General features: G+C 43.1%; 1 protein-coding gene across 2 annotated transcripts in view; it reads right to left on the bottom strand.

Annotated features, from left to right (window-relative positions):
• Window positions 1-12,057, bottom strand: part of CDH12 (cadherin 12) — a 1,010,774-nt gene that overhangs the window by 583,962 nt on the left and 414,755 nt on the right. The gene's annotated exons all lie outside the window — the stretch shown is intronic.

The raw sequence follows: 12,057 nt of genomic DNA, 5'->3' as shown, positions 1-12,057 counted from the left end.
CATTATGTTAGTACATGGGTGAGTAACCGGTTGATTTGGCTTAGTTGTTGACACTTAGACACAGTATATATTGACCGCAACAGACATCACTGGGTACTTGCCACCCATATTGGTTCCCCCTCCTTCTGGTACGGACTCGGATGGATACCTGAACTCTAATGAGTCACATTCCCTGTTGGACATTCTTATTAGTTAGAACCGTTATGATGGGTTCCAACTGGGATAACTATGTCATACTGTTTCTACTTTGATCTCTGGATATGTTTTGTTTTCTAAAAATATTGTTTAATGTTCTGTTTAATTAAGTGAGTTATACCATTGTTAATAGTAAGCTACTGTAGTTGTGATATGTACAGGTGCTCCACAAGGTTTTTAATAATGTTTATTGTTTGGATGCAATCTATTGATTGCTGGTTCACTTGGTGGCAGACATTAGTAGCTATTGACAGTGTAATATGGTACTACAGTAGGTATATCTCTTTTCTGTTACTGGAAATCTGCCCAGAGGGAGTGCTAACACAGACTACAGAGTCAAGAAGTACTTCGATGTAACCTATATGTGGGCTTCACTGAGCCTATTGATTGGTCTGGGGTGGGGATTCTCTTTCTCTCCAGTGTTTGTTGCGCATGCATGAGCACCGAGTGTGGGGCATGATGGGAAGTGACGTCATTCCCGTTTGGCGCAAAACTCGGCAATCAGCTGTGGCTTAAATAGAATGTTTGCTTTACTGTGTGGACTCCTTGATAAAGTGTGTTTTTTGCACGAAACACGTAGGAGTGTTGCACCCTCCGTTTTTTATGCAATTTCAATAAAGTAGCTTATTTTGCAAGACCAGCTTCTCTATTTGCTGTGTGCACTGCACATACATTCTTTTTGGATATCTCTGGATCTGGACACTGCTGCACGCTAAGGAAGAGTCCTGGGGACAACAGTGAGTAAATGATTACTTACTTAAGAGCCATCCCATTGAGGAGGGGAGGGGTATTGTCCTGCCCATCCCCTAGCTTCAGGTTGATATAGAGCCCCTCATACAGGTTTAAGACTTTCATTAGAAATACTGTTTTATTGCTAATAGTTCCCAGTGCTGTTATCCTTCTTATTATTGGATCATAATTATGAAGACAGGACCAAGCACTTGAGCACCACCCATTTTCCATAAATATGTGGGCTTCAGCCTTTGTCACCCACTACACCTATATATAATTTTTGATCCCCTTGTTCAGGTTGCACCACTTCTCTTCGATTAGCCACTGCACACATAGCTATTGTGAGAATGATCTCTTTCAGCCACCATACAAGGCTGGGAGTTTCAAATTCTAGCACCATCTGTGATTGATTAATTTGTGTCTTATTCACTATATATGTACCCAGTGTGCAGCACATTGAGGTAGGAGCTTGATAGAGGTCCTAAACGTTGCTTCCTTTTTCTGTATTTGACCCCTTATGCGTGCTTGATGGATTAAAACCTTATTTATAGAGTGCTACAGTATTTTTTATTTTTATATTATATATTAATTTGCATATACTTGTATGTGTTCTTTATTACTTCTAATTTTTTAGCGTTGATTCAAAAAGCTTTATGAGGTAGATAATTTGCAGTTGCAATATGCCACAACGTTATGATCCCAGGGGTAGATTAGTTAAATTGCCTTTTTTCTCCCTCTTCCCCCTCTGCTTTCTCTCTCTGTTTTTTAATTTTTTTTAAATTCTACTACTGTTACAGTGATTGATTTTGTGACATTTTGTATTTTTATATCTGTGAGAGCCACTTAATATGGATACATTTAAAAAAAAAGATGTATATGAATTACGAATGCTGTAACTGTTGTATATTGAAAACATCAACCAATGAGGTTCATTTATGTTTACTATAAAAGGAATGGATGGATATCCCGGCAGTCATTACCCATGATGAAGTAGTATAACCATGAAGCGCATAATGTGAAATGGCTACGAACGTTAACTTTTGGATAATCTTGTCCCTCTTTGGCTTCAATACTTTCAAACCTCTGAGCAGACTTCTTTGGAACAGGGTTTACTGCTGGAAACCCATATTAATTGGAACAATGACAGAACTAGGCCATGGTTGAAAAGATCTAACAGTATATACTAATATGCTTTTTTATTATTGTTGAATATGCGAGTAATACTTACAATGCATTGTTTATGACAGAGTGAAAAAAACAATATCACACTATTAGCATTTTTGTGCACTCCCCTTGTATGTGTATGTGTATATACCGGTATATGTGTGTGTGTATAAGTCAAACTAATCACAAGAGTGATCCAATGTACCAGCACAGCAGATGAAAAAGAGGTGTAATTTACGTTTTCAGAGTGTAGACTAAAGCCTTTTGTTTCAGTCCCCAAGGGAACCTTCTCATATACCTCGTTCCCTCTACTGTGCACCACCAAAACCATTTTATAGGCATTACCCTTTGTGTTTGTAGCCATTTTTTCCAATATATGTATAGTATATATATACACACATGCACACTGTATATGATGTTGGAGGGGAGAGTGTGGGAGTGTAATGTGTGGGGAAGAGTGACATGAAGGGGAAGAGAAGGTGACATGGAAGGGGAGAAGAAAGTGGTATGGGATGACAGGAAATGTGGCAGGACAAGAATGGGAAGAGTTATATAGGGGGAGGGAGAAAGAGTAGCATGGGGGAAGAGAGAGAAATGGAAGGAGTGTCCTTAACTCTTCCAATGCAGCTTTAAAGTCTTCTGGGGTTGCCTGCCACTCCAAGAGTTAATGTGTGCCCTCTCTTAATGTATTGGATCCTTGTGTCAAAGGAGGCAAGGTACAGGAACCATCAAAGATGTAGTGACCCTGTGGTTCCTATAGCTGCACTGGATTTAGGGACACACTTGGGGGTAATTTTATGGGGCAGTATTTGAAGAGAGTGGTCCCTCCTCATGTCCTCTTAAACCCCTCTAAGCCACATGGGTGCATCAGACAGTCAGGGGCGTAAGGAATAAATGTTATTTAAATTGTTTCTGTCCTGGATTCGGATCCAAGTACAAATTAATGGTCTGGTTTGTGTCTTTAAGTTTGTGCTATAGGGATCTGGACACCCTAGGTTTGTGAGGTTTCAGATTTTGAGGGTCCCAAACAAACCATCCTTAAAAAAAGCATGGTGATGAAATGTTTTGTGCCTGCTCAGATTAATCCATGTGGGTTAATATCATCTGCAAGGGATAATACTCGGAGTGAATATGTGCAGCACAAGTTTAACAGGGTCTCTCTGACAGAACAGCTGTTGGGGTGCCAGTATTCTCCTGCAGAATTTGAATCCCACGTGACCCACAGGAATTTAACATTGCTGGGATACTGGCACCACATACTGGGGCCGGTAACTCTAGAAGTAGGGGGTCGCCGGACCAAAATCAATGTTGTTCAGCTCCAGAAACCCCCAGCTACAATACTGTAATGTTAAAATTAAATAAAACCACTGTGATCGCCTGTTAGAGGCGCGCAGGTACAGTGAATGATTCAATCTATCTCTTACTGCGCATTTCTTACAGACAGGTAGACACCAGTCTGATTAACCCAGCGTGGGCCCCTGCTGTGTTAAACTGATGGGCCATTAGTCTGCTGCAGCAAATCTAGTGAGGATCTCGGGGAGATCTCAAATTTGTTTTCGAGAAATGGTCAAATCCTGGCTGCTGCATTTGTAAATTCTATTGCCAAGATTAGAAAGGCTATTTGTTTATTTTTCAGTGATACATTTTTTTAAAGAAATTATTCTATTGCTTGTAAACCTCTATTATGCTTAATGCTCATGTGCAATGAAGTCCCATCACATGTTATAAAAATAAAATCTTTTTCCCAATCCATCTGCTCGATTAAATTTGGATAGTGGATTGGAGAAGAACTCAGGCGGTGCATCTGCTCACGAGAAGAAATGCTGCAGACCAGGACTCTTTACTGGTAAATAGCTTTATTGGCACATAGCAGCCGAAAAAGACACACTCTTACGCGTTTCGCTTGATAAAGCGCGGAGTGACGCGCAAAATGCGTAAGAGTGTGTCTTTTTCGGCTGCTATGTGCCAATAAAGCTATTTACCAGTAAAGAGTCCCGTCTGCAGCATTTCTTCTCATGAGCAGATGCACCGCCTGAGTTCTTCATCTATCCACTATCCACGTTTATCCCGGTTGGAGCACGCTGACGTCCAGGAGCCCTTTCTCAAATCAAACAGTGAGTCTGTTTCATTTATGAGTTTACCCCATGCAAGATATTCCTTGGGTCAGAGGCTATTGGGGATACTTTAACACTGTTATTTATTTATGAGACAACAAGGGGTTAAATTCCACATATGGGACGTCCCTGAGAAGTATTACAAAGAAACAATTACAACTGTATTACTGCTGGATTCGGCTGAAGTGGGGCCGCTAGGGAGTATTATACTCCAATCTCTTTTTCATTGCTCGATTAAATTGATTACCTGGATTGTATCCCTTAAATAGGAAGGGAGTTTGACTACATATTTTTGCAGGAAAAGATTGATATACTCCGACAAGTTTTGTGTGGTTTAATTGATTCTTTATATAATCGGTTTGCCTTCCGGTTTTGGCTTATCTTTGTGAATAAAATAGAATATGGGAAGTTTCAGAAATGTATTGAATAAATATTGAAATTCCGAATTATTAATGATCCCTCATTTGTTTCCCATCTAGAAGTATTTTATCTAGTTTCTTGTGAATGGGATTTATGGGATCGCTATTCAAAATTTTATAGGTCGTTGTATCACCCAAAATTCTGTTAGCTTCCTTCAAATAGTCTTCCCAGGACATAATTACAATCCCTCCTCCCTTGTCGGCTTGTTTTATAACAATTTCTTGACTAGACTGAAGTTCTAAAAGAGCTTGATGTTCCATTTTTTATTAAATTAAATTTCTTTTTATTTTTACAGTCCTGTTGTTGAAGTTTTTCAAAGTTACTAGTTATCATTTGGAAGAACAGTTACACACCATTTCCTTTACAGAACTGTGGATAAAACGTAGATTTTGGCTTGAGGTTTGAATGGACATATTAATCCGTACTGTTAAATAAATAATGATGTATCATATTGATAGTTCCTAACTTCCGCACTCTGTTTAAAAAAAATATCTTTTAAGAGTTACCTTTCTAAGGTATTGTATTTGTGGACATCAATAAACAATTTCAATGAATTAAGCCCTATATTTGGTGCAAAATCCAATCCTTTATTTAGAACAGAAATCTGACCTTGAGAAAGTTCCAAATTGCTCAGATTGAATATCCCTACTGGTTATACTTCATTTTCTTTTTTTTAATACACCCTCTCCCCCCTCTGGTTCCTCTCCACTTTTTCTTTTTCTCTTCAATGGAGATGCAATTTTGGATACCTCTCTCAATGAGTTGAATCTGTTTGAATGGAGCCACAGGTTATTTGGCGGTTCTTGTTGCAAGATATTGATCTTCTGTAGACTCCTTTTCTCCTAAAAAAGGAGAATCAGAAAGACATCTGCATCACCCTGCCTGGGGTACAGTGGGTTCAGAGGGTTCTTGTGGCCTAGATTGGTACCCATAATTCCTGGGGACCCGACAGTAGGTTCATATTCTCTCCATTTTTCATATTTCTGTTTTGGATAAGATCTTTTATGGTCCCGTCCTCTATAATTATTCGTATTCCAGTTAGGAGTCGAATAATGATTACAATGTTGAGGATTACGAGAATAACTTTTACCCCAATTATCATTCCCTGTTCTTTTATGAAATTCACAACACGTGAGAGAAAGGATCCCTCTCCTCTACTAATTGAAAAAAAAAATTTCATTGACATATAACAAAACACAAAAAAAGTTTGAAACCTATTACTAGCGCTGTAGTGTTCAGTGAAAAAAATCTCTGCTTAATACAGCTGAACCCATTATAACACGGTGCTTGGGGGCCACAGAATGACACCACGTTATAACCGGGATCGCGATTTTTTTTTTAAATGGCCGGCGCAATCAGGGATTCCATGTCTGCCGGAGGGCTCACCAGGTGCCCTCTGACCCAAGTTTAACTCTACCCATATTGGGGCATTCAAACTGAATGGGACTGCCAGGGACCCCTGCTGTGTTAATCCGATGGGATTGCTCAGTCCTGCTGGGATTGGAGCCCTTCCTCCAGTTTAGGTGTGTCTCCCACAGAAGGTGCTTGAGATCAGCAGTCCTCAGTCGCTCAAGGAGAACTTTTCCTAAGTACATTCTTTTTACTTTTTACTGACCACGTGGTCCTGAGCTTTCCCCTGTGTCGGACACTCCTCTTTTTGTAGGCAGACAGTATGGCGACGGTCGCAGAGCGCCAATGCAAATTGCTCTCTCTCGACATCCTTCCCATGTGCTCCACTTTAGCACCAAATGTCCATTTCCTGGTATCACAAGAGCGCCCAAGAACAGCCTCTTGAGCCCTCAGTTCTTGAAGCTGTCTTGCTGCACTTTTCCCAATCAATGTAGTCGCCAGATCAGCTTGTTTGGGATTGAGTTGCGATTCCAGCTCCATTTCCAGAGAATGTCCTATCTTTTCAGCTTCCTCAGCTAAGGATTCTTCTGGCTTTGATTCTGCACTCCTACCACTGTTTGTTACCTGTTGCGCGGTTGCAGGTTTAGCTAGTGCTTTCTTAGGTGGCTCAAACTTCGTAATCTTGTTTTGAAGGTGAGTGGTGTCCCAAGCTCTCACTGTACCCTTGTCCTCACGGGCTTTTGGTTACTGTGGGATACCGATGCTTGGACAGAGCCAATACCTTTTCCCGTATTGGAGGCATCTGTAAGTTACTGGGCTGCAGAGTCTCACTCTGTTTCTTGAGTGTTTCCTGCCATTCTCCTTTCAGGGTCTTTATTTCTTCCCTGTGCTTTCTCTGAGATTGCTTCCACCTATCATTCTTTATTTTGAGGAGCACTGTGAACTTCTTCGCTTGGGCCGCAGATAGTCGTCTCAGTTTCTGGACCTTTTTGCGCTCCCTCTTGTACCGAGTCACCTGGCCTCTAAGCTTAGCCTCTAGCGATGCTTTGGTGATGGTCAGGGTAGCCTTCAGTTTATCCTGCTGCTTTGCAAGGACGCACTGGGTAATCAGACGTTCCTGCAGCACTTGTATTTACTTAGCAGCCTGCAGATTTTCTTCCTGCAGAGTTCGCTGCTTCTCCTCGACATTCTGGAGGTGTGTACGCAGACCTTGCAGTTGGTTCTTCAGTCGGTGCTCTGCTTCAAATTTTTCATCTTCCAACCGTTTCTTTATTTTTTCAAGCTCGTGTAGCTTTTCATTCTTTCCATTGACGTGTTTTGTCAACTCCGAATTTTCTTTTTTTAATCTTACATTTTCTCCTTTTTCAGTCTTTGTACAATTCAGGGCCTACTTGCAGTCCACCGTCCATTTTTGCACATCTGCTTGGAGGCGGGCTGTCTCCTGGCGTGAGACTTCCATCTCCAGGTTTAGGTTCTGAAGCTCCTTCTGAGAGACTTTGAGATCTAAGTTAAGATGGAGGATAGTTTTCTTTGAAATGTCCAGCTCCTCAGTGAGACTGTGAAGTTCCTTTCTGGAGAATTCCAGTTCTGTGCGGCAGCTGTTGATCTCATGATGTGAGGCATCCAGTGCTCTGCGGAGTGTATGAACCGCCTTCTGAGATACGTCCACCTCTGTCCGGACACTGTTGACCTCCTGTTGTGAGGCATTCAGCTCTACACGAAGAGTGTGAACCTCTTGCTGAAAGACTGTCATCTCCTTCAGTGCCTCCTCATACTTCCGCTTCAGCTTAGCCATCATTTTATCAGATTGGCTCTGCTTTTCATCCATGGCGGTAATAGTAGCGTTTGCAGTATCTAGCTCAGTCTTGAGATCGTCCAATTCTGTCCTGGCCAAAGATTACATTGTGAGCACATCTTTCTGTAGCTTCACGTTATTTTTCAGTAGCTCTGCGCAATCATCTTTCTTCAGTTTCAATTGTTCCCGGAGCAGATCACAGTCACGCCTGGCAACCTTCAGGGCATCACCAGGGCTGGTCAAGGGATCGTCACTCACTGGTTCTGGCTCCGCTTCCCTGGGATGGTTGGTTGAGGGTTCCTCACTATTAGCACCGGACAGACACTTCTTTGGGGTACACGACTTCTGCCTTGGGCCCTCTGGATATTCGGTCATCCGCAGGACGACTTCTCCGTTTTCTCTAGGCTGCAGGGCATTTCGGACCCCCTTTTCCTCCGCAAGATCTGCAGATGTGTCTGTTCCTTCCACGGTAAGTGAAGAACCGCTTTTCTTTTTTCACCTTTTTGTTTTGGATGACACTGTCCCCTCAGGAATACTGGGGTCCCCATCTTCATTTGAAATTTTGGCAGCGTCACTGGATCCACCCTGCTTTTTTTGCAACTGTAATAGCTGACGGAAATATTTGGTGACCCGCTGCTCCCGCTCTTTCTCCTGAAGATCATATTCGTCATCATAGGGAGCGGTCTTTTCGGTTCGTACCGAGTTCAGGCACCCCCACCATTATTGGGGTGTTTTGTGGGTGTGATTCGGTTCGGGTTCCCCGTGAGAGATGTCTTCCTCTTTATTGGACTGGAAGGGCCACTCTTCAGTGGGGTAGGGTTCATTACAGGAATGCTTAGGAAAAAATGGGGTAGAGGACCCCAATCACCCGGTGCTACAGAGCTTTGTAATAACCCACAATGATGAAAAAATAATAAAAATGTAAGTATCTAACTGCTTATGAACCGGGTCACTTAATGTGAAAAATGCGTGCTTGAGGCTGTATGCATAAATCCCCTAGATGGCACAAGGTGGCAGAGTTATGCAGAGTTGTAGGGGGGAGTCGTGAAACCACCCCCCTGACCTCTCCAGTCTCTCTGTACTAAATCATCCTATAATGCCTGGGGCAGCTCTCATGGGGCAGCAATGTTACTCACTGTGAATCCACCGGTTCTGTGTGCTCCAAGCTGATTGTGGTAAGCAGAGGAAGTATGCCTGTTCCGGTGAGGAGAGGCAATTCAGCGGGCACCACGAGGCAGAAAAAAAAAGTTGCTGAAGCTGGACTGTGCTGTATAACAATTCTTTAATGAAGCATGATTAAAAAGAGGGGGGACGCATACCCCTGCACCTCTAACGCGTTTCACCCGCAAAATGGGCTTTTTCAAAGAGAACATTACCCGTGCGCAGGTCATTGATATACCGGGAGTTAACCGGATGTGACGCCATCCAGCCAATGGGCTGTGAGTATGTCGCGAGCGGCATGATGGGATGCCAAGCCCACTGCCTGACGGCGTCCACCCGGAATGAACCGGAAGTGACGTCATCCAGCCAATGAGCTAATGGCTTGCCGCAAGCTGCATGATGGAACACTGAGTCCAGGCTGGATGGTAATCGCACGGAACCCCTGGGCATCAGTGTCATGCGCAGTTGGAATGCTTAACCTTGTCCTCCATTTTGGGGCTATCATGTGTATTTTTCTTCCTGACCTCAGGAGGCGCTATTGCAGTTGTTGCCACTGTATTTGCTAGAACCCCAAATGGTTGTAGTCCTACAGGTGGGCATATTTTGCTTGTAGAGGTTGTAGCTCTCACAGGCCTCTTTGTAGACTTTTTCTTCCCTTGGGTAAGTTTTACAATATTAGCAGTACTGTGTATGCATTCACTCTCATCGTCTGAATAAGGTCTGAAGGGACACTGCTCCATGTGGTGGGGTTCTTTACACCAGGAACAATGCTTGCTAGCTGCCCATTTTCTGGCTTAAGCAAAGGCATTTGGTTTTCTGCTTGAGTTCAGTAATTTTCAGTCTCATCTTTGGGTATTATGGCATTCACTCTTCACACTTTGGGTGCCTGTTTTACTCCCAAGATACATAGATAGACTTTACTTGCAGAAAAAAAAATATATTCTTTGCAGTGGAATATTTCTTTCACTCCCTTAGCAGGGAGACTCAACACTCAGCAATTGGCTTTCGGATACTTTTTACACAGCTCAGCAATTCCTTTTTCCCCGGTAAGGCAATTTTACCCTCAGCACTTGTTTGCTGAAAATTCCCCTGCTTCAGCACAGTCTTGCATCAATTTTCACACTTTTCTGCATATACTCCGTTCACAGCTGGTAGTCCTATGCGGTGTGGCAGCCTTTACTTGCAGAATCAGTACCGCTCGTGGGTCACCATCTGTATTCACTGCTTCAGTGAAACATTTGAAAACAACAAACGCCTATCCCTTTTAAGGGCTAACTTACTTCTTAAACCCTGACTACGGCTGTAAGGCAAAACTCCAATTTCAATGACCATTTTACACTTTATTGTGATAGGCAAGTAAGGTTAACCTGCTTCAGCAGTCTCTCTCTCTCTCTCCTCTTGGTATTGGGGAAAAGAGTCCATCTGTGGTTTTGTGGCTTTCTTCAGTGCAGTGTAGATTTCCTGCCTGGATGTGTATCCCTTTAATTCTGGTCTCTGCTGCATGAGATTCTTTGTTTATGTTCCTCTGGCTGTTTTAAGGCAAAAAGCACAAAAAATTTCACAGGCAATCTCCGGGGCCCCTTTTAACTTCAAGGGCCACCTCTCGTCCCACTTCTGACGCCATATGTAAGAGGACATGTGCAGAGGTATGCAATGGAGACTGTTTTAATGTGAAATTAAATAAGGCTTTTATTGCACCTGTTTCTTTAACACAAGAAAATCATCCAAACAAATAATGGGTCAAACAAAGCTTCTGTTCCACTTGGGAGTATTTCTAGTTAAACCTATGCAGTCAACAACTCCCTTTAGATTAGTATGTCTCCAAGCCCCAAACATATATCTTGATATGTGCAGATATACAAAAAGTCTTAGAAAGGAAAGTCTTATCTGTCTCTTGTAGGGGAAGGCTTCTTTGTTCTTCAGGTTTAGAAGTACTTTCCCCTGTGTCTTGCTGGCAGCGTGCAGTCTCTTCTGGCAGGCTCAAGACGTATGTCTCCTTGTTCAGCTCACAGGTGTGCTAAGGAGTCTCACTTCCTGTCTCAGAGACAGACTTTTTCTAACACCTCTAATCAGCCAGGTGCTGGTCAATTAACCAGCACACTGCTGGATTAGAGGCAAGTTTTCTGAATAGTCCCCTGTTACAGGGGAACAGGGATGAATGAATAAGTGTCCCTGTAGCTGAGGGGATCCCTAGGTTAAGGGGGGTACCCCCGCTAGTGCCCAACTGACCCAGAAACTGTATGGGGTTTTTGGGTGCCCCAACTGTGTATAAGGTTGAGGGGTCTCTCACAGTCCAGACTAAGTCCCAGAAGATAGTGTAAGGGGAATAATGCTAATACTGTAGGAATAAAAGTACATCTTTCTAATTCTATTCCCCATACACAGAGACTTAGGAAATGTATTAGAACCATGCTTTATTAAATGTATTATAAAGTAATGTGCTGGGGACTTTCAGAACCTATGCCCAAACAGACTGCCAGGGCTAACCCATAGGCGCCAGTATGTCTGCTGAACATCGGAATTCAAAGTAGTCATAGAAGTCAAAGGTGTGAAAAGAATTTGGGTAGCAGGGAACGGCCTGGGAACAATGGCAGTTGTCCAGGCTGCCATTTGATCTGCCAGACCTAGTGGAGCCTGACCCAGCGGGTGGCGTTGAGATAGCCAGGGACGGAGGTGGCAAACTTGCGCATGTCCCTTGGCAAATTCATATTTCCCGAGGACCCGACTTTTCATACCGGCTTGGCTTTGATTGGCTGCACATGAGGTGGTCTGGTGTAAAGAATAACCCCGTTACTCATGTGCTGTGTAATCATTATACCCTACCCCCTGGTATTCATGCTTTGGCAATACTGATATGTTATTTTGTCATGCAATAAAGCTTTTTTGACTAAATAGAGCAAGAGAGAGAGCGAGAGAACAAGAGCGAGAGAGAAAGAGTGAGCAAGAGAGCAAGGGTGGGAGAGAGCGAGAGTGCGAGAGAGAGAGCAAGAGCGAAAGAGCAAGAGAGTGAGAGAGAGCGAGAGAGAGCGAGAGTGAGAGAAAGCGAGAGAGCGAGAGAGAGCGAGAGAGAGTGAGAGAGAGCGAGAGAGAGCGAGAGAGCGAGAGAAAGCATGAGAGAGCGAGAGA

This window comes from Ascaphus truei, chromosome 2 (assembly GCF_040206685.1).
Source record: "Ascaphus truei isolate aAscTru1 chromosome 2, aAscTru1.hap1, whole genome shotgun sequence".
Classification (NCBI taxonomy): Eukaryota; Metazoa; Chordata; class Amphibia; order Anura; family Ascaphidae; genus Ascaphus; species Ascaphus truei.
Note: the sequence above shows the minus strand (reverse complement) of the source record. Positions and strands in the feature narration are given on the sequence as shown.